The sequence below is a fragment of the Hordeum vulgare genome, chromosome 4H (genome assembly GCF_904849725.1).
Source record: "Hordeum vulgare subsp. vulgare chromosome 4H, MorexV3_pseudomolecules_assembly, whole genome shotgun sequence".
In the NCBI taxonomy this organism is placed as follows: domain Eukaryota; kingdom Viridiplantae; phylum Streptophyta; class Magnoliopsida; order Poales; family Poaceae; genus Hordeum; species Hordeum vulgare.
The window spans coordinates 295862407-295872897 of record NC_058521.1 but is presented as its reverse complement, the minus strand read 5'-3'; the positions used below and the strand labels follow the sequence as shown (position 1 = coordinate 295872897).

The window sequence follows — 10491 nt, the reverse complement described above, 5'->3', positions numbered from 1 at the left end:
TCTTCTTCTTCTTCTTCTTCTTCTTCTTCTTTCTTTTCATTTTTCCTATATCTTCTCCTATTCTCCTCTTGTTGGAGCTAAATTACCTAATTATGTCTTTTTGGAGCTAAATGGGTTAATTATCCCATTTTAGAGGAAAACAAGCTAAGTATATAATATTCATGAGCTAACCAAGATTCTTATGCCATTTTGAGCTTATTATGGTATTTTGGAGCTAAATGGGCCAATTATGTCATTGTTGGGGAAATTAAAGCAAGGATAATATGAAATAGGAGAAGAAAGAGGAGGAGGAGGAGAAGAAGAAGAAATTAAGAAGAAGGAGGAGAAGGAGGAGGAGGAGAAGGACTAGAAGGTCCTTGGCCTTCTCTTCCTTCTCCTCCTCCTCCTCCTTCTCCTTCTTCTCTTCTTCTTCTTCTTCTTCTTTCTTTTCATTTTTCCTATTTCTTCTCCTTTTGCTGGAGCTAAATTACCTAATTATGTCTTTTTGGAGGTAAATGGGCTAATTATCCCATTTTAGAGGAAAACAAGCTAAGTATATAATATTCATGAGCTAACCAAGGTTCTTATGCCATTTTGAGCTTATTATGGCATTTTGGAGCTAAATGGGCTAATTATGTCATTGTTGGGGAAATTAAAGCAAGGATCATATGAAAGAGGAGAATAAATAGGAGGAGGGGGAGAAGAAGAAGAAATCAAGAAGAAGGAGGAGAAGGAGGAGAAGGAGGAGGAGGATGAGGACTAGAAGGTCCTTGGCCTTCTCCTCCTTCTCCTCCTCCTCCTCCTTCTCCTTCTTCTCTTCTTCTTCTTCTTCTTCTTTCTTTTCATTTTTCCTATTTCTTCTCCTTCTGTTGGAGCTAAATTACCTAATTATGTCTTTTTGGAGCTAAATGGGCTAATTATCCCATTTTAGAGGAAAACTAGCTAAGTATATAATATTCATGAGCTAACCAAGGTTCTTATGCCATTTTGAGGTTATTATGGTATTTTGGAGCTAAATGGGCTAATTATGTCATTGTTGGGGAAATTAAATCAAGGATAATATGAAAGAGGAGAAGAAAGAGGAGTAGGAGGAGAAGAATAAGAAATCAAGAAGGAGGACAAGGAGGAGAAGGAGGAGGAGGAGAAGGACTAGATGGTCCTTGGCCTTCTCCTCCTTCTCCTCCTCCTCCTCCTTCTCCTTCTTCTCTTCTTCTTCGTCTTCTTTCTTTTCATTTTTCCTATTTCTTCTCCTTTTGTTGGAGCTAAATTACCTAATTATGTCTTTTTGGAGGTAAATGGGCTAATTATCCCATTTTAGAGGAAAACAAGCTAAGTATATAATATTCATGAGCTAACCAAGGTTCTTATGCCATTTTGAGCTTATTATGGCATTTTGGAGCTAAATGGGCTAATTATGTCATTGTTGGGGAAATTAAAGCAAGGATCATATGAAAGAGGAGAAGAAAGAGGAGGAGGGGGAGAAGAAGAAGAAATCAAGAAGAAGGAGGAGAAGGAGGAGAAGGAGGAGGAGGATGAGGACTAGAAGGTCCTTGGCCTTCTCCTCCTTCTCCTCCTCCTCCTCCTCCTCCTCCTTCTCCTTCTTCTCTTCTTCTTCTTCTTCTTTCTTGTAATTTTTCCTATTTCTTCTCCTTTTGTTGGAGCTAAATTACCTAATTATGTCTTTTTGGAGCTAAATGGGCTAATTATCCCATTTTAGAGGAAAACAAGCTAAGTATATAATATTCATGAGCTAACCAAGGTTCTTATGCCATTTTGAGGTTATTATGACATTTTGGAGCTAAATGGGCTAATTATGTCATTGTTGGGTAAATTAAATCAAGGATAATATGAAAGAGGAGAAGAAGAAATCAAGAAGAAGGAGGAGAAGGAGGAGGAGGAGGAGGAGGAGGAGGAGGAGAAGAAATCAAGAAGAAGGAGGAGAAGGAGGAGGAGGAGAAGGACTAGAAGGTCCTTGGCCTTCTCCTCCTTCTCCTCCTCCTCCTCCTCCTTCTCCTTCTTCTCTTCTTCTTCTTCTTCTTCTTCTTCTTCTTCTTTTTCTTTCTTTTCATTTTTCCTATTTATTCTGCTCTTGTTGGAGCTAAATTACCTAATTATGTCTTTTTGGATCTATACGGGCTAATTATCCCATTTTAGAGGAAAACAAGCTAAGTATATAATATTCATGAGCTAACCAAGGTTCTTATGCCATTTTGAGCTTATTACGGCATTTTGGAGCTAAATGGGCTAATTATGTCTTGTTCTCTTCTTCTCTTCTTCTTCTTTTCTTGTTCTTCTCTTCTTATCTTCTCCTTTTCTTCTTCTCCTTATTACTGTCTTCTCTTCTTCTTCTTCTTCTTCTTCTTCTTCTTCTTCTTCTTCTTCTTCTTCTTCTTCTTCTTCTTCTTCTTCTTCTTCTTCTTCTTCTTCTTCTTCTTCTTCTTCTTCTTCTTATTCTCCTCCTCCTCCTCCTCCTCCTCCTCTTCTCCTCTGCTCCTCCTGCTCCTCTTCTTCTTCTTCCTCTTCTTTCTATTAAGCTATCTAACTAACTAACATAACTAACCAAGCTAACTAAACCTATCGCTAAACCTATATAGCACTAAACAGCAAAAAATTAACAAAAACAGAATCTATGTCACTAAGTAACTAAAATATAGCTCCTTCTTTTCCTTTCTCCTCTTCTTTCTTCTCCTCCTCCTCCTCCTCTTCTTCTTCTTCTTCTCCTCCTCCTCTCCTCTACTACTCTTCTTCTACTCTTCTCTTTTTCTTCTTCTTCTTCTTTCTCTTCTTCTTTCTCTTCTTCTTCTTCTTCTTCTTCTTCTTCTTCCTTTTATTCCTCTTCTTCTTCTTCTTCTTCTTCTATTCTTCTTCTCCTCCTCCTCTTCTTCTTCATTTTCTTATCATCTTGAGCTAACCGAATTAACCTAAAATAGTAGTAACCTAATAAACTAACTATCTAATTTAAAAGAAAAAAACTGAAAAAATAGGGTACCGGAGGCACTCACCGAAGTTGGGGACGGCCGGTGAGGGGAGGGGCGTCGCCGGGAACCGGTGAGGGGAGGGGCCTGCGCAGGGAGCCGGTAAGGGGAGTGGGCGGCGCCGGGGCAGGTGAGGGGAGGGGGCGGCGCAGGGGGTGGCGCAGGGAGCCGGTGAGGGGAGTGGGCGGCGTCGGGGCAGGTGAGGGGAGGGGGCCGCACAGGGGGTGGCGTAGGGGTCGGCGTAGGGGGCGGCACAGGGGTGGCCGGCCGCCGGTGGTGCAGGAGGGAGGCGCACACGACGGTGGAGAGAGAGACAGAGTGGGGAGTGGGGTAGTGGAGCGAGGGGCTAGGGGGAGACGACCGTTATAGGGACGTCAGCTTTGCCGTCTGCACCCGGACGGCAAAGGGCCCCACGGCGGATGGCAAAGGCCAGGCGGACGGCAAAGAGCCCGTCCGTTGTACCTGGCCAGGCCCAAGGTCTAGTGGGACCCATCTGCCCTCTTTGATGTCTGCCCTATGTCTCTTTCCCGTCCGCACGCAGACGACAAAGCCCTGGCCGATGGCAAACATTCTGTTTACCATCAATGAGCCCTTTACCGTCCGCTTTAGGTCAGCTGACGACAAAGATCTTCTTGGCCATCAGCCAGCAGACGACAAAGAACTCGCTGATGACAAATTACTGGATTCCAGTAGTGGCTACGGCTACGCCTTTAGGGACTTCCTAGGCAAATATGCAAAGGATTTCCACCGTGGCCTTGGAGCCTTGCGTTGGTGTTCCCTCGAAGCGGAAAGGGTGATGTAGCACAGCGGCGGTAAGTATTTCCCTCAGTTTTGGGAACCAAGGTATCGATCCAGTGAAGGAATATCATAAGTACTTGCACAAACACAAAGAGCTTGCTCCCAACGCTATGAAGGGGTTGTCAATCCCTTATAGATTGTTTGCCAAGTGAGAACTGAAAGTAGCAAAGTAACAAAGCAAAGTAAAAGCGAAATTGGAAACGATAGGTGTGAATAGACCAGGGGGGGCGTAGTGTTCACTAGTGGCTTCTCTCATGAAAGCAAGTAGACCGTGGGTGAACAAACTACTGTCGAGCAATTGATAGAACCGCGCAAAGTCGTGACATCATCTATGGCAATGATTATATCTATAGGCATCATGTCCAAAACAAGTAGACCGATACTTTCTGCATCTACTACTAATACTCCACACGTCGACCGCTATCCAGCATGCATCTAGGGAAAATTTATTTTGGGGATTTTATTTCGTTTGGACTCCGTTCCAAAATCAGATCTGAAAAGAGCCAAAAACACTGAAAAAACAGGAACTGACACTTGGTACTGAATTAATAAGTTAGTCCCAAAAACATATAAAAGGTACATAAAACATCCAATGATGACAAGATAACAACATGAAACCATCAAAAAATATAGATACTTTTGAGAAGTATCAATACCTCGATGCGGGAGTGTCCGCAGCGGCTCCTGCTCGCCTGTCTGACTGACGGCGCGTCTCTCGTCGTTGCTCGATGAGAGTACGCACATCCTCCTTGCGCCGCTCTTGAAGGACATCACGTTGATCGCGGCGGGTCCGCGGGTTGGAAGTCCCAGTCGAATCGAAACAGACGATGACCCTTTGCCGCCGCCGTGGGGGAGAGTGCACCATGGCGATGGCAGCTCCAGTCTTCTCGGTGTGGTTGTGGGCGCGTTTGTTGGAGGGTCGTTTCGACGTCCCCGCCTGCTGGGGCCCGTCCCCATTGGCGAGGGCGAAGAGACTCTGGATGGTAGCCCTCCACTCCTCGAGCCTGTCCGATGTCGGTGAGAAGTCCAAGAGTAGTTGAGGTCACTTCAGGGCCTCCACCGGCATGGGCGGCGGCAATATGTGCGAAGACCGCTAGGGGCTCTTACTTCTAACTACGTTAAAAGGACCACCCCCTTGGTCCCGCGGTGGCGCGCCGCCCTGGCCGGTCGCAGAGCGTGCGTGTCGGCCCTGTGAATCCAGGGAGTGAGGTCCCGGAGTCCTCGCCCTGGGAAGGTCATGGCGGGTCCATCCATGTCCTTGTCCTCAAGGATGTCCTCACATCCTTCGGGGTAGCGGTGCCACCCGTGGGTTGCGCAGCTGCATCTTTCGACGTGCCGACGCGCTGATGGTCGCGGACGATACCACTCGCCCGGGTCTGCTCTCCAGAGTGTTGTGGAAGTTCGGGACCTACACCTCCTTGTCCTGCGCCCGCACCCTCGCATGTTCGCGTCGGGGCTGGAGCATTGGGCGCGCGTGTGTCTGTCGCCAGAGTACCCCTCCTCTTGGGGGTCATGGCGGTGAAGAGGAACTAGTGTGCTGACGGTTAGGTCGGCTCAACGCAACCTTCTCCCCCTACCTGGTGCTCCAAAGATGTCGTGAAAACCGACACCTATGGGGAACTCGTGGAGTCCCTTGATCATTCGGCTGGGAGATAGAGGTACGGCGTCAAGAGCAGAGCTAGCGATCAACACCGGCAAGGTCTTTTACCCAGGTTTGGGCCGCTTGGCGGTAAAACCCTACTCCTGCTTAGTTTGTATTGTATGCTTACTATAGAATGATTTGCTACAGTAACTTAGTAGGTCATTAGGGAGTCTGTGGTCCCAAAAAGTCCAACCCCTAAGAATGATCCTTGGGCCTCCTTTTATAGGCAAAGGGGTCACCAACAGTGTGCTCACGGGGCACACAGTGAACAGTGTTCACCGCTCTTCTTCTTCGGTGGTGTTAGGGGCAGTAAATGCCTTGTCTGACCCTTGACCTACCGCAAGGTGGTCGCGACATGTACCCAGGTTAATCGACACCTGGTTCTTGCGATGGCGCATGAGGGATGTGCTGGAGTGGCCGAATTGTGGTAGAAACGGGGGAGGACACCTTGCGAGCGGAAGGGGCATGTTGGCCTCGAGTCTCTGTCGGACGACTTGGTCACCTTCCCGGCAAGGAGGGCTTGCCGAGGGCTTGAATACTTTCCCGACAAGGATGGCTTCCCGTCAATGGAGGCTTGCTGGGGTCTTGCTAATCTTCGGGAGTCTTCCCGGCAAAGTGGTCTTGCCGGGGCCTTGGGAATCTTCCCGACAAGGGGGGGGGGGAGGGGGGGTTTGCCGGGGCCTTGCATCTAGAGCCCTTGTACTCCATGCCCCTGGAGAGAGGGAAGGGCATGGCCTTGGTCGGTCTTTAATTGCCTTCCTGAAGTTCTTCCCTGTGCAGTGCTGTCAGGGGCGTCGGCGATGACCGTGCACAAGTTTGGGGCACGAGGGACCCCAGTCTCTAGTGGACAGACATGCTCGAATATGGATTAGAAGCTTGTGAAGACTTCGAAGACTTTGTTGAGATAGGCAAGCAACCTTTTGACCATGTCTAAGAAACCATTCCATGCATGACATATGGAACTTGATTCCTTTGCATTGTATCATGATGAATTGGTGACCACCACGATGGGTTGCCCCTGTTACTTTTCTCGTTGTTACTTGCATTGAGCATGACCCAACCTTCCTATGAGGGTTGGGCGCAAGGTAAGTAGATAGGATGTTAGTAGTTGATACACAAATGGGATGGGAAATTCCATTGTGTCGAAGAAAAACAATGATTACAAGACTTTTTGGAAAAAAACGTCGGGTGCCACTAATGCCCAAGAGAGCTGCTGTTGAGCTAGGTAACCAATTGATAAAGAAGTGGTGTACCGAGGCGAGTGAATGTGTTGTTTTTTAAAACATATTGGTTTAAGTTCCGACTGTAACTCCAACCTTACATGTATGACCATGCTACCCATATATGAGGAGGGGCTTTGTTGATTACTTTGGTCGATGCTAACAAAGACCGCACATTACTAGTGACGAGAGGGCCAGAGTCACCCTCTCGATACGGGGTCGTGCAATGTAGGGTGACCATGCGGAGCTTTTACAGACACCGGATACATCGATTCGTCCCCTCACGGATGGTACGATCTTGAGTGAGTCTCGTATGATGTACATCATGAGGATGTGGGCCAACGAGTGGACTCTTTGTTTAGTGTCACCAGGGAAAAGGCATTGTTCAGGTTCTTACCTCGGGTAACAAAGGTACCATGAGGCATGGATTACACGGAAGTTCCACGAGCCTAGTGGGTAAAGTGTGCAACCTATGCAGAATGTAAAACTATTCTAATAGTCGTGTCCACAGTCAAGGATAGTTGGATGACCGCTCTTGGGCTACGTCCATGGTTTCCAAGCTTGGTGTGTGTGTGAGTGGCAAAGATGATACTTGAGCTAAGTCAGATGACTTGACATGATGAGTGAACATCAGATGTTCAACCACCGCTTATCTTGATATTAGTAACTTGTTCATATGGATATGTGCAACCTGTTAATGCATGCTTTTACAAGTTTATTGAAATTGTCGTTGCACTCAAAATTAGCTTTCTGCAACTTACCTACTTAGTGCTATATCATGCATTGTTATTACCTTCTTCCAAACATGGGTTGCTTGCAAGTACATTCGAAGTACTCATTTTCTTGTCGTTGGTTATTTCGTTGCTGAGGCGTGAAAGCACATGGTATAATGATAAGTACCTTGGTGACGTACATGTGAAATATGATGCTTCCCGATCAAAAAGCATGTAGGGTTAAGGAAGATGGCATGGGTCCACGCTATCGTTGAAGATTTCCGTTGCAAATAATGGATGTAAGAGTCTTGTTATTCAGTTTATGTGTGTTCAGTCAGCATTGATCTATGGGCTTACTGTGCATGTACATTCGTTGATCATGACTTATGAGTCGGGTTCCCCATAGAGTGAAACTTCAATTGCATCGATAGCCATGTGACTTTAGTGACTCTGTGGGGCCCTATTTGGGCCTTGGATGGCAGGTCGATGGCCCTACCCTTAGTAGGTAACCCCATCACAACCCACGATCACACACGAAGCACAACCAACAATCTCCACAGTCGCATCGTCACAGGAGATCGTACAGTTCCTCTCTTGACATCATCCCACTCATAAATACAAACCATAAGAACAAGAAAGATCACCATTGTGCTGCCATCACATCCCTCCTTGCTCATCCCTCTCCACCAGAAATCAACAAATCCTTCTCGAGGGCTACCGACGATGGGGTTCATCTAGGAACTCATGGAGGTAGAGGCCCACGACAACACCAAGTTGCATCTGATCCACAACAATGACTTGAAGAAGGTGCATGAAACCGTCAAGCACTACGAGTAGCACCTCAAGTACGAGCGCAACAAGATCGTTGGTTTTGATGTCAAGTACACCGACGAGCCAGCCCATGATCAGAAGGCCTCCGTCGTCCAACTCTCCATCGGCAAGACCCAGACAGTGCTACTCTTTCAACTGAGCGTTGCCAAAGACAAGTGCACGACATTCGACAACTTCCTCCTTGATCCAAGGTACACTTTTCTTGGATTCTCCGTCGACCAGGACATCAAGAAGCTCGACCGCGTCGACCTGGAGATCGCCCACTTCGTCGACATCCAGAAGGAATTGAAGGTGCTCAAAAGCACCAAGTACTTGGACTCACTTGGCGATGTCTCGGCCATCCTCGCCCACCACTACTACATTGACATGACACACAAGATGACCAACAAAGATCACAGGAGGTGGGACAGGATGCCCCTATCCGAGAAGCACATCAAGTATGCGGAAAAAGACGCGTACGCTGCGTACGAGATATGGAACCACATCACCCTCACCCTGGACGGGCTTCGTTGCAAAAAGATAGATAAGTCTTAGAAGCGCGCTAGGACATGGGGACAGTACGACTAGTCAATATGGATATTGTGCAGGCCAAAAATTATCTTCAAGATTGCTCTAGTCATCATAGATTTCGAGTTAAAATTTACTTTGCTTTCGAGTTTGTAGTTTTCTTTTGCTTTAGCAAGTTGTGCTTGTGATTTAGTTACTTTGTTTTCAAATCATGTAGTTTGCTTAAGTATGAAACAAGTTTATTTCCTCTATAATATTGTAGATATCTTCTACAACATGCTACAGTTCGGTCTAACATTATACTACACTGCACAAAAATGCAAAAGTAACAAAGTTAGTATGTGATGCAAAGCACTGCATAAAGAGAACGTTTGCTTGCCGTACACAAAACACAATCCCGCGGACAAGGTATGTAAAAACACAAAAAAATAAAAGGTAGATGTGGGGACCTCAACTTACGTGCCGAGATCACGGAATGGACGTGTATTGTGATCCGAGATATCAATGCTCACTGAACACACAAAAATTGATTAACAAGAGTCTTACTTCCATGCATATCGTTTGTTAAAAATACAAATAGAGACCATTTAGGTCAAGTCTTGCATAGATAGGGCCTCGAAGGCCAACACACAAAACATAACTAGCAGTAGAAATCTTGATCGAAAACGTGAGTCTGAGCCATGTGCCTTAAACCTACAGGCATTCTGACTGGGAAGCGTCCTAGTTCGCATGCTCATCTCGAACGAACTGTTCTCAATATTCCTGCTCTTCCATGCCTGGCCAATTCAACAACTAGCGGCAAGCCGATGAGTACTTTGAATGTACTCGCAAGCAACCCATAATATGGAACGAGGCAGTAACAATGCATGATATAGCGCTAAGTACATATGTTTTGTGGAAAGCTAGTTTGAGTGCATTGACATGACCAATCGTGTAAAAGCATGCTTCAATAAGTCGTAAATATTCATATGAACAAGTTATAATCATCATCATAAGCCGGGGTTGAACATCCCAAGTTCAATCCCCATACCCATTCGTCAGAATTAGGTCAAGTATCATCATTCTTGTTCCATCTTCTTTCCTGCATACGCTCTCTCTCTCTCTCTCTCACACACACACACACTTGGTTTATGCGAAAGCAACTAGACTAAGTAGTACCACCCAACTGTCGTGGACCGTGGACATGGCTATTCGAATAGTTTTACACTCTACAAAGATTGTGTGTTGTACCCACAACACTCGGGAAGCTTCTATGTCATCCACGACTTGCGGTATATCACATACCCGAGGTAAGCACCCAAACAATGCCTTTCCCTGGTGATACTAAACAACACTCGATTGGTACAGAACCCACATGATGTACATCATACGAGCCTCGCTCTTGATCGTATCATCCATGCAGGGACAAACGGTCTGCCCGGTGCCTATGAAAACAGCTCATGGTCACCCTACCTGGCACGACCCTGTCACGAGAGTGACCACGCCACTCCCGCCACTAGTAATGCGGGCTTCTCTGCTAGCATCGACCAAAGTAATCAGTAAAGCCCCGTCCCATAAGGGGTAGCGTGGTCGCACATGTATGGTTGGGATGGTCGACAAATCTTAAATATAATCCTGTTTCCGAAACCACACACACAAAATATTTCTCGGTACACCACTTCTTTATCAAATGGTCACACATCTCAACAGCAACAGCCTCGGGCATTAGTGCCACCCGTCGGGGTTTTCGAAAAGCCTTTGAAAACATTTCCTTCATCATCACCATGCATATTCCCATCCCTTTTTTTGTAGCAACTAATAGCAACTAACTACATCCCACATGCACA

At 46.3% G+C, this 10491-nt stretch overlaps 1 pseudogene; it reads left to right on the top strand.

Annotated features, from left to right (window-relative positions):
- The first annotated feature begins 8050 nt into the window (after positions 1-8050).
- On the top strand, positions 8051-8725 carry LOC123450911 (annotated as a pseudogene).
- Positions 8726-10491: the final 1766 nt, after the last annotated feature.